Below are 13359 nucleotides of genomic sequence, written 5' to 3' on the forward strand. Positions count from 1 at the left end.
AACAACACATCAGTCATCTGAGGACCAGGTCTCTCTGAAAAGAGCACGGTGTCTCTTATTTCACATCTGCCATATACGGAGTTCTCCCACCAACCCCCTGCAGCTGAAGTGCATCCTCCGTTCACCTCTCTGCCCTCTGCCCCTTCCTCTCCATGTGACACAGCCTGCCAAGAAGAAGCACCACCAGGGGCCTGGAGATGAGGGAACCCTGGCATGGCATGAACATCAGAACTGTGTGGTGGGAACATTCAGCAAAGGTACATCCTCTCATGTGGCTTCATAGATGGGTGAGGCCTGCAGGAGGCAGAGAACCTGGCAGAGAAAATGGTACCTGCTACCCATAGCAGAAGTGACTTGTTTGTGGGGAACTCCGAGGGACAGTATAGAGACTCTGAAGGAGAAGCTGGATTTCCATCAAGTTTGTTGGTGGCACTAGAGTCAAAGAAAAAAATGTATGTCACAGAAATGTGTGTCACCAAATTGTAACTCTGCCTTGGTCTGAAACTAAAATGGTCTATAGAACTGGGGCCATGCTTCAAATTATAAAAGGCGTAGAATGTGCAATAACACAATCAAAGTGCAGAGAAAAAGAAGTAATGGCGTTTAGACTATATGCCAGTTAGTATATCCAATAAAACCATCTTTTAAGAAAAAGGTCAAAATAAAGACAACTTCAGGTAAACAAAACTGAGAGATTTATTACACAAATATCTTCATGAAAGTAACTTCTAAAGGATGTCCTTAAAGACAAAGATCTGAGACATGAGATGAATGGTGAGCAAAGAAAATTTTAAGTATATGGAAAAATATAATTTAATAGAAATGTATGAAATTTTAACAATAATGAATCCCATTGTGGGATTAAAAATTCAAGATTGAACTGAATGAAGCATTATCACTACCTTGAATGGATGACTGGAGTTAAGCCACTTTAAGATGCTTGTATCATTCAGAAGAATAAAGGTATGTATTTAGCTTTAGAATTTAATAGGTTACTTTACTATTTTTAAATGTGTAGTGTTAAAACTTTAAAAATAATTTCTATTAAAACTATAAACTGTAGAAAACTATAGAGAAATAGTTTATACCTCCCAAACTATCAGAGAAAATATTCAATGGTGGAAGGAAAAAATATCAATCTAAAAGGGCAAGAAAGAAAAAAAATTAAAGAAGTGGGCGAATAGAAAGTAGAATATAAGATGTTAGAGGTTAATCCAAATATATCAGTAATTATAATATACGTAAAAAAATGATTTCTTCTTGAAAATCAATGACTGTTAGAATGAATAATAAAATTTAATTTTGTATTATTTACAAGAAACAAAAGTTGCAATTTAAAAATGAAGAAACATATGCTATGTAAATATAATTCAAAACAAGTCTAGGGCTTCCCTGGTGGCGCAGTGGTTGGGAGTCCGCCTGCCAATGCGGGGGACACGGGTTCGAGCCCTCGCCTGGGAAGATCCTACATGCCGCGGAGCAACTGGGCCCGTGAGCCACAACTACTGAGCCCGCGCGTCTGCAGCCTGTGCTCTGCAACAAGAGAGGCCGCGATAGTGAGAGACCCGCGCACCGCGATGAAGAGTGGCCCCTGCTTGCCACAACTAGAGAAAGCCCTCGCACAGAAACGAAGACACAACACAGCCATAAATAAATTAATAAATAAATTAATTAAAAAAAAAAACAAAAACAAAAAACAAGTCTAGTTTAGCTATACTAATAACACAGAAAATGTATTTTAAGGCAAAAAGCAATATTAGTTATAAAGAGGATCATCACGTGATAAATTTTTAATTCATAAGGATGATATAGCAATTCTAAACTTTAATGCACTTATGGTGAGACTTTCAAAATATGAAGAGAAAGTATTGGTATATCTACATAAGAAATTGACAAATCAACTGTGAATATTGAGCATTTTAATACTTCTCTCAGTATTGATTTACAAGCAGATAAAAGATATCAATAAGACTATACAAATAACACAATTAACATGATTGAACACAATTAACAAGATTGATTTTATGGACATTTGCAGAACACTGGACCCCATCATTGCAAATACATGTTCTTTGCCAGCATAAAGTATGCATATATATATATATATATATATATATATATAAATTCATAGTGTATAGCCCATATAGCATCTCAAAACAAATTTCAAACAGCTTTATATACAGACCTTTATCTATCCAAGTTGTTTTAGAAATTAAAACCAAGAAAATACACCTTTAAAAAATATCAATATTAATGTGTCAAAGAAGACATAGTACCCAAAATTTTTAAATACTCAAAACTGGTTATTAGTTCATAATAATAAAGGTGGCATGATTAGAGATGAAACAGAGACATAAAAGATAAGATAATATTACAAACAACTTTTAGGAAAAATATTGAATATTTAGGTGAAATAAATAAATTCCTAGATTTAAAAAACCAAAATTGTACCTGAGTAATCCTACAACAGTGTAATAATTTTGTTTAGTGGTTTAAATTTTTCTTCCAAATACCATTTCATAGCCTTGATATTTTGGTTCACATTACTACCAAACAAACTCCAGAAACATGTCTTTTTTATTAACAGAGAGGGATCATCTCTTAGACACACAAAAATATTTAAAAGGAGTATAATAATTAGAAAGGAATAAATAATACTATTATTTTTTGCAGATTCTATGATTATATGCACACACAGAAAATGAAAATTATAACTGAACAAACTATTATTAGAATTCACTAGAGATTTTAGCAAGGTTTATATATAATTGATACACAAAAGTCCATTGTATTTCTGTATACTGGAGAGAAAATGTTAGACAAGAAACTAAAAAAATAATAATTTGCAATAGTAACTGAAAATATAAAGCACCTAAGAATAAATCTAGTAAATGATGTACAAGGCTATCTTGGAGAAATTTGTCAAACCATTAAAATAAATATTTTAAGGAAGGGCTATATAATGGAAAGATACAGCATGATCGTGGAATAGAACACAATAGCTTAAAGACATCAATCTGAATTCTATTTAAATTTATCTATAAATTGATGTAAAATCCAATTAAAATTCAATAGGATTTTTTTGATGTTAAATTTATATGAAAGATCAAAGGACCAAGAAGAGATAAACCATTCCTGAAGAGTTAGCTAGAGGGAGCTGACTTACTAGATATCAAAAATTTTTAAAGCTATAGCGAACAAGAATGTGATAGTGGAAGAGCACTGGACAAATTTTTCTAATGAAATCAAATACAGGGCTTGAAAATAACACAAAATCCATGGAAACAGAAGCAGGGCAGAGATGTATTGCAGATAAGTAGGGAAAGGAAGGACTACTACTCAGTAAATGGTATTGAAAAAAAAATCTGTGTGGGGAAAAATGGAAATGGATCTCTACCTCACAATATACACAAAAATAATTCCAAATTGATTAAGGACTTAAATCTCAGAGACAAAACTTTTAGAAAAATATGTAGGAGAAATTTGATAAGCCTACAGTTAGGCAAGAATTTCGTAAACAAGACTCTAAATATGTAAATTGCAAAGTACTTCTCCAAGTCTATAAGAAAAAGACAACTCCAAAGAAAAACAAGCAAGGACATAAAGAGACATTTCACTGGAAACATAAGTGACCAATAAAAATGTGAAAAAATACTCAACTTTGCTAATAATGAAATAACATTTCAAACTAAACTGACTTGCAAAAATGTTAAATGTTAGACCAAGTGTTGATACGATTATACACCAAAAGGAATTCTCATTCATTATAGGTGAATATATATAGGGTCAACTTCTTTGGAAGACTACTGAACCTCACCTAGTAATGCTGACCTGACTCTACAATAGCTATTTCACTCATGAGGCATATACCCTAGAGAAACACTTATACATATTTACACAGAATTAAACAGAACATTGAATGTTCACAAGAGAACCATTCAGATTATTAAAAACACTACTGACAACCCAAAAGTCCATCAAGAGATGAAACAATTTTTAAAGTGGCAATCTAACAATAAAATATTATACAGACAAGGAAAATGAATAAACCCCACAACAATGTGAATGCATCACAAAAATAAATGATGAACACCTATTAGAATGGCCAAAATCCAGAACGTTGACAACACTGAATGCTAGCAAGGATACAGGGTGACAGGAATTCTCATTTCTGTGGGAATGCAAATGGTACAGCTACACTGGAAGACAGTTTGGCAGGTTTTTACAAAACTAAACATATTCTTATCATATGATCCAGCAATCACAGTCCTTGGTATTAATATTTACCCAAAGGAGTTGAAAACTTATGTTCACACAAAAGCCCGCACACAGATATTTATGTCCTTCAGGATGTGAATGGATAAACTGTGGTATATCCTGAAAATAGAATATTATTCAGCACTAAAAGGAAATGAATTATCAAGCCATGAAAAGATATGGAAGAACCTTAAATCCATATTACTAAGTGAAAGAAGCCAATCAGAAAATTCTCCATAGTATATGATACCAACTATATGACATTCTGCAAAAGGCAAAACTGTGGAGACAGAGAAAAGATCAGTGGTTGCCAGAGGTTGGAGGTGGGGGGAGGGAATCTAATCAGTGAACATTTAGAACAAACAAGGATACAAGGATGATTACCACAAAACTGAAAACGATGAACCCCTTAGCTACTCCTACATACATGGGAAAAACCAAACACTGCTTAAACTGGAAGAAAATGTTTTAGACCACTCAGGTTTCGTTGATATTGCTGGAAAGGGGCTATCATTGGAAACCATTATTTTGTTTATGATCTGCAGTGCACTACAGGCTGCAGTGGCGTAAAGAAATGTAAGATAAATGTGTAAATGTAATTCAGTGAAGATAAATATTTTCCACATTGAGTTACATAACTATTCCAAGTTTTCTTAATCACTAGGTCCTTCATCTTTTAAAGAAAACCCCACAAGACAACCTGTATTTGCAAAAATGAAAGTCTATATTGGTCACTTGGAATTCTGCTGTTCTTGTACAGAGCTAAAATTAACCATGAGCTGAAATTATTAACACATTCTCCAAGAAGCTAACTTTCTTCTAGGAAGGCTCTTAATCTCAGAAGAGTAAACACTTCCTGTTTCTGCTACAACAGCTATAAACTGTGGCTAGTATTTCCTGTCTTCCTCAAGAAAAGGGTGGTAATTAATTGCTGAGATACTTAAAAAATATACGGTTCTGTGGATTAAAGGACAAGCAAAGTATTGTTATACTGGGGCAGTTTTTCCTCTAATGAACTCTTCAGAATTTTTTGGTTGGTATCATTCCAAAAATTATAAATTAGGAAGAAATGTGTGTTCTCTCCCAAAGGGCAGTTGAACTTTGTTCAGAATGCTTAAGAAAACATCCGATGGGATGTTTGCTGATGGAGCTATGTCAACTCATCTTCAAGATTCCCCTTCTAGAATAGTACAGCCGTTATGAGTCCAAATGCCATGAATATTTTAGCATCACTGAAATCTCATATCCTAGTAGCCACGGTACAGTGCTAACCAGCTACTGCTGGAGGCCTGGACATGGTGTTTATTCAAGAGGAAACTGAAGGTTAAAGGATAATGTAAAATTGTAAGAGTTATGGTTAGGCACAGGAACTAAACAAGAGAGACATCAGCAAATGAGAAATGTGTGTGTGTGTGTGTGTGTGCGCATGCTCAATTCTCTTCTATTGAGAATCATTTAAACATTGAACAGTTAATAAATAAAGCTGTCTAAGAAGATCTTTCCAGACAAGACCTGAGCCATAGCATATTATGGTATTCGCCGGAAGAGATGAGGTTATTATTTGGCCCAGAGGTTCTGTCCCTTCTTTCTCGTGTCTCATCATCCCCCTCCAGGGTTGAAGCAGCAGGCATTTTTCTGACAGAGGGATTCAGAGACAGGAACAAAGGTCATGAATGTGTGACTCTACAAAGAGCGGAATTCAAAAGGAGATTACTTGGATATTTCTTCTGTGCTTTTGATCTCTTAATCAAATTATATGTAAAAAGTTACATGGCTCAGGCATTCTAAAAACAGCCTTGATTTATTTTTCTTCCTTTAATTCCTTTCAGCAAATACTGTTGAGAGTCTTCAACTGCAGACCAACCACAATCACAGAATATCACCAGGTTTAAATATAAATCTGAAAAAGTAAATATAAATCAGAAAAAATAAGATTCATTTATTCGTAAATAGTTATTGATCACCTACTACGTGCTCAGCACTGGGGGATATCATCGTTACACACATAGAACTTACAATCTAGTGTGATGAGTTATTACTATACCCTCATCTAGCATCACACAAATATGTATTTAGTAACTGTAAGTGCTATGCAAGAGAACTATGGTAAAGAGTATGTAGCAGATAGATCTTGATCCAGACTGGGCATCAGGGAAGACTTTCAAAGGAAGTGATGCTTGAGCTTATATCCAAGGATGAATAGATGTTATCTTGGCAAAGGATTGAAAATAAGGGATGCATAAAGATAGCTCTGGGCATTTTCAAATTTTTCAAAATTCAAAAGCAGGGCAGACTTTATGTTTTCTTAAGAGTTTTAAAATATGCTTACCAGAGTCATTTATCCTTACAAACCAAATTAAATGTGCTCTAGGCTGAGAAAGACTGAGGGCAGAACCCCTCAGCAGCGACTGCTTCTGGTCTTAACATACCCCTGGGCAGGGTCAACTGCCAGCTACATGGAGTGTTTGTGGAACTTTGTAAGACCCAGGTGCCCTTAAATAGCCTGACATCTTGTTGTCTTCCCGTTCCACATTTCTAATAAGATTCCTGACATTAATTTCATTCCTTTGGATTACACAATGTCAATACAAGTAGGGCACTGTCTCTATAAAGCCACATAGACTCGCCGTGACTTCTCAAGACCGTTCGTGATCTGGCCCTGTGTCTCCCCCCACTGACCCCCAGTTCTTGCTCTTGTTTCCTCTCTCCCGTGCTCAGTACGGCCCAGTCAGACTAGCCTCTTACTCATCTAAATCACCACGGTCCTGCCCACCCCAGAGAGTTCAAAGACTCTCTTCCTTCTCCCTGCTGTGCTCTTCATTTTCTTCTTTTTCAGGTTAATTACTACTTTTCATTTGAATCTCAATCACATTTTCTCAAGAAAGCCTTCCCTGACTTTCTAGGCCAGGCTACTGCTTCACTATACACTGTGTTAACAACCTATACTTCTGCTTCTTAATAGTGATCACAGTTGAAGTTAATTAATAAACTGAATAATTAACTGGTCCTTTGATGCCTGTCTTCCTTGATAGTAGACTAAGCTTCAGAGGTGCAAGGTTATATATGTTTTCTTCCTGACTCTATTTGCATTAAGTAGAACATAATAGATATACCATAACTATATTTTTTTAAATTGGGGTATACTTGCTTTACAATGTTGTATTAGTTTCTGCTGTACAACAAAGTGAATCAGCTATATGTATACATATATCCCCTCCCTCCCACTGCCCCCCATCCCACCCATCTAGGTCACCACAGAGCACCGAGCTGAGCTCCCTGTGCTATACAGCCGTTTCCCACTAGCTATCTATTTTACACATAGTAGTGTATATATGTCAATCCCAATCTCCCAATTCATCCCACCCCCCCTCCTCCACCAGTGTCCACACATCCATTCTCTACGTCTGCATCTCTATTCCTGCCCTGCAAATAGGTTCATCTGTACCATTTTCCTAGATTCCACATATATGCATTAATATATGATATTTGTTTTTCTCTTTCTGACTTACTTCACTCTGTGTGGCAGACTCTAGGTCCAACCATGTCGCTACAAATGACCCAATTTCGTTCCTTTTTATGGCTGAGTAATATGCCATTATATATATGTACCACATCTTCTTTATCCATTCATCTGTCATTGGACATTTAGTTTGCTTCCATGTCCTGGCTATTGTAAATAGTGCTGCAATGAACACTGGGGTGCATGTGCCTTTTTTTTTTTTTTTTTAATTTTTTTTTTTTAAATTGTTTTTAATTAATTTATTTATTTTTGGCTGTGTTGGGTCTTCGTTTCTGTGCGAGGGCTTTCCCTAGTTGTGGCAAGCGGGGGCCACTCTTCATCACGGCGCGCGGGCCTCTCACTATCGCGGCCTCTCCTGTTGCGGAGCACAGGCTCCAGACGCGCAGGCTCAGTAGCTGTGGCTCACGGGCCTAGTTGCTCCGCGGCATGTGGGATCTTCCCAGACCAGGGCTCGAACCCGTGTCCCCTGCATTAGCAGGCAGATTCTCAACCACTGCGCCACCAGGGAAGCCCGCATGTGCCTTTTTGAATTATGGTTTTCTCAGGGTATATGCCCAGCAGTGGGATTGCTGGGTCATATGGTAGTTCTAATTTTAGTTTTTTAAGGAACCTCCATACTGTTCTCCATACAGTACAAGAGAGTTCCCTTTTCTCCACACCCTCCCCAGAATTTATTATTTGTAGATGTTTTTGATGATGTCCATTCTGACGGGTGTAAGGTGATACCTCACTGTAGTTTTGATCTGCATTTCTCTAATAATGGTGGTGTTGAGCATCTTTTCATGTGCCTCTTGGCCATCAGTATGTCTTATTTGGAGAAATGTCTATTTAGGTCTTCTGCCCATTTTTGGATTGGGTTGTTTGTTTTTCTTTGATATTGGGCTGTGTGAGTTTTTTGTATATTTTGGAGATTAATCCCTTGTCAGTTGCTTCATTTGCAAATATTGAATATTTTCTCCCATTCTGAGGGTTGTCTTTCCATCTTGTTTATGGTTTTCTTTGCTGTGCAAAAGCTTTTAAGTTTAATTAGGTCCCACTTATTTATTTTTATTTTTCTTTTCATTACTCTAGGAGGTGGGCCAAAAAAAGATCTTGCTCTGATTTATGTCAAAGAGTGTTCTTCCTATGTTTTCCTCTAAGAGTTTTATAGTGTCTGGCCTTACATTTACGTCTTTAATCCATTTTGAATTTATTTTTGTGTATGGTGTTAGGGAGTGTTCTAATTTCATTCTTTTACATGTAGCTGTCCAGTTTTCCCAGCACCACTTATTGAAGAGAGTGTCTTTTCTCCATTGTATATTCTTGCCTTCTTTGTCATAGCTTAGGTGACCATATGTGTGTGGGTTTATCTTTGGGCTTTCTATCCTGTTCCATTGATCTATATTTCTGTTTTTGTGCCAGTACCATACTTCCTTGATTACTGTAGCTTTGTAGGATAGTCTGAGTCAGGGAGCCTGATTCCTCCAGCTCCATTTTTCTTTCTCAAGATTGCTTTGGCTATTCGGGGTCTTTTGTGTTTCCCTACAAATTGTGAAATTTTTTGTTCTAATTCTGTGAAAAATGCCATTGGTAGTTTGATAGGGATTGCACTGAATCTGTAGATTGCTTTGGGTAGTATAGTCATTTTCACAGTATTGATTCTTCCAATCCAAGAACATGATATATCTCTCCATCTGTGTCATCTTTGATTTCTTTCATCAGTGCCTTACAGTTTTCTGAGTACAGGTCTTTTGCCTCCTTAAGTAGGTTTATTCCTAGGTATTTTATTCTTTTTGATGCGATGGTAAATGAGATTGTTTCCTTAATTCCTCTTTCTGATCTTTCATTGTTAGTGTATAGGAATGCAAGAGATTTCTGAGCATTAATTTTGTATCCTGCAACTAAGGAAGAAAAGAAGGGAAGGATGGAGATAGGGAGAGAGAGAATAATACACATGTGGCCCATGAGGTTTGTCTGCCCCTCATCTTTCCTTTACCATTCCAAGTGGCTTGGGCAGGAGTGGTTTCACTCCAGGGCATGTGGTCCAAGCCTCTCCAAACCCCTGGTTACCATGATCCATTCAGCGATGGGCATGTGGCTCAAAGAGATGTATCAATTAATGTTCTTTCCAAGATTTCTTCTCCAATAACATGTAGAAGAGATGCTCTTGTTTCTTTTTAAATCACAAGGTGAAAGGAAAATGCACATGAAGAGATTTGAAGTCACTTTCACTTGCCAAGTGGAAGAAGTCAGCAGCGGGAAAAAATCAGGCCAGAGATCAAAATGTAGCAAATTGAAATGTGGAGACAGAGAATGTATGAAAACATTGTAAGAGCAAGTGAGGTAGACTTTATCACATCTTTAGGCTTCTCATCCAGCCACACGTGAAGACTTGGCTTCCTACTCACAGAGTTTTCAGTTACACAAATAAATCCACTTGATTTAAATTTAATTTAATGTAAGTTGGATTTCTGTTACTTTGGGGAAAAACCCCTGACAAATACAGGAGTGACGGGTCTGTTTAAAAACAGTCTAACCCTCCTCTCAATATAAATTAATACTTTGTTCTCACATCTTAAGTGCCTAAAGCAGTGCCCAGCATTTGACAGCAACCTAATAAATACTGTGACTGGCTGATGAAATAATGAATGACCTAATAGGAACTATGAATATTTTCAAAGGCACAGGCAGAAGAAAGAAGCTGAGGGAGTATAATTTCAACATGAGATACAGAGCTATTGCATGGCAAGTTTGAAATTTAACCTAAGCAATCACAACAGGTGGACTAGGAACCAGTTATGAGCAAGTGCTGGATTGAGATGTAGAAGACCTGGGCTTATATCTCAGCTCTACTGTTTATCCCCTACTGGACCCGGGGCAAGTTAATTAATTCTCAAATCTTCAGCTTCCTTATTTGCAAACTGCTTATCATAATTTATCATTAGGAGGACTGTAGAATTGTTGCTGAAAGGAAAACATAAAAATCAATAAAATCAATGAGACTGTTAAAAAAAAAAAAAAACCTTTGTAAATCCAACCAAGCATTCCTTAGACACACACACACACACACACACCAGTAGAGTAGGTTATAATTTCAGAAGTAGGTTGCAATTTCAGTTGAACACAAGGCCCCACGGACAGTACTAAAATAAATGACCAAACATTCCCACTGTGATTCCCGAAGGGTCATCTGGAAGCTTTTTGCTCCCAGGCCCCATGTTCTAGGTTCTGATTTCTGATTGAGAGGTAACTATGTTGTGGTCCTGAGTCTGTGGATTGTCTGAGATGGTAACTCTCCTTTATCTGGGTCTTTTAAACTCTAGGAACACTTAGAATTAAAAATCAAACTTAATCCTTAATATTAAAAGGTGATGTTACATTCCAGTCTGCGTTTGTTATTTAAGGTATTTGTATGTTTGAGAGAATCTGACATATCAGTTTTATAATTATTAATGAAGGTTATTAGAGAATTTAAGTTAGTCAAGAGTATTGGCATGACTAAAAGAATTTTATTTTACTGTTAAGTTTACTGTATCAAACTAATAAGAGCTTTGGCACTTATTATCTGTGTGACTTCTAGCAAGTTACTCAAGACTTCAATACCTCAGTTTCCTGAACTGTAAAACGGAAATCAGAATAGTTAGCTAGCTCATGGGACTGATGTGAGGATTAATTAAATGAATATCTGTAAAAAGCTTAGAACATTATCTGGCATAGAGTAAACACTATATAAGTATTAGCTGTAAGGATTTAGAAAGTTTTTGCAAGTTAAGCTCATAAGTGTATGCTGTCATATATTTGAGTCACTTAAAATCAAATGATTAAATTTATAAATGCAGATAAAATATTTAGAGGAATTTAAATTTTAAATGTAGTTGGTGGTTTAAGGTGATATAGTGTGTTCAAATTGAGTTAATTGATTGGCATTTTGATACAGGTGAAAGTGATTTTATTCTCATAGTATTAATCATAGATGTACAGAGAGAAGATCAAGAGCTATAGGTTGAATTGAAAAGCTAAAAGAAAGCTAAGTTTTAAAAATTTTTCAAACTTAATAAATTGAGTATTCACTTAGATCCCGAGTAACTACAAAGAGGTTTTTTTTTTTTTTTTCTCACTGAGAGTTGTTATTTCTGCCCCTAACCCCAAAAGAACATTAACAAATAACAGTTTCTATTAGTCAGTGTGAAGGTAAAATAGAATGCTGCCTTTTAACATTTCTCAAACCATCTCCCAATATGTTAGGAAACTATACTATATGCTCCTCTTAAAGAATCAAGTGCTTGTTAGCATATTGGTAAACATGTTTAAATTTATTCATCTTAGTTTCTCAACCTCACTTTCCCATGAAACATTTTATTTGGGCACATCTGCTATCCATTTAAGACAGCATTTTGTGAACCTTAAGCCCTAGACCAACAGAAAGTTTATAAATCAACAATGTCAGTGGGTCTGAGATGGTAACCCTTCTCTCATCCAGAAGTGAAGAGGGCAGGTTCCTGATGGCTGAAGGACAGATCTAGGGCGGGTGGTAGAGAGACCTGCAGATGAAGGAGAAAACCAAGGGGAGGGAAGAGCGCTGAGGCACGTTGTGCTTCTGGACCCCATCTCCGGCCATGTCCCCCTGAATTTTTTTTCCTGTAAACATTCCCATGGACAAGATAACAGATTCATCCCTCTCCAAACCTTCACCCCAATTTCTGTTGCTCCTGGGGAAAATATCTAAAATATTTTATTCATAGTTTTTTAAAAATTAATGGTTTTAATAATGTATCATTTCAGTGGTTGGTGTATGAAACTGGCAAAATCTTTTCCCTGAAGCTGTAAAATTCCGGTGCATGTGAGTCAGGCTATGATGGTGGAATCTGAGGAAGTCTTTCTTGGGCGTCCTCCATGCTTTTCTGATGTTCATTCTTTAGTCCCCAGGACATTCATCTTTCGGAGTTCATTGGCTCCCTCTGCATTTTGTTGAGGCCCCTCACGTGCATGCTGTTATGCTGGGAAGGAATCTAAAGCTCTTTGCTCCTCGGATCCTAAATATGTCCAGGGAAGAGGGGACATCTTCCCATTCACTAGAAGTCCTCAACCCATCTCCTTTCCAAATGTCTTCCACTTTAACTTTGCCAAACCTGGAAGCTCTCTCTTTTATCTTCCTGTGGAGGCTCCCCCCCTCCCCCAGTCAATCTTTACTCTCCTCCATAAGGAGCCTCCATGATGCATAGTTGTGGGTATGCTATTTTTTGAAGCATTATACTTTACAGAACAATTTTGGCCATAGTCTGTGTTTGCCAAATAAAATTATGCCTCTTTTTTAGTTTGTGAGTATGTGTGTGTCCTTTGAAATTGCACTAACTGCTTGATGCTGTGATTTTGTGTAGTTGAGGTTACCCAGGGGAAATTATGGCCAAAAAAAGGAGGACTGTCCATTCGAAGGATTTTTGATCTATGTCTATCTTTTAAATTATTACTCATGATACTGTGAAAACAAAAATGAGGTATTGTTAGAAAATCTGAGAAATAAGAGGCAGTCAAAATATTCATTGGAGAACTACACTTCAGAAATTGAGAATGATATCATAAGGAATCTGGACAAGGTTTCTTGC

The sequence above is a fragment of the Balaenoptera ricei genome, chromosome 17 (assembly GCF_028023285.1).
Source record: "Balaenoptera ricei isolate mBalRic1 chromosome 17, mBalRic1.hap2, whole genome shotgun sequence".
Taxonomy (NCBI): domain Eukaryota; kingdom Metazoa; phylum Chordata; class Mammalia; order Artiodactyla; family Balaenopteridae; genus Balaenoptera; species Balaenoptera ricei.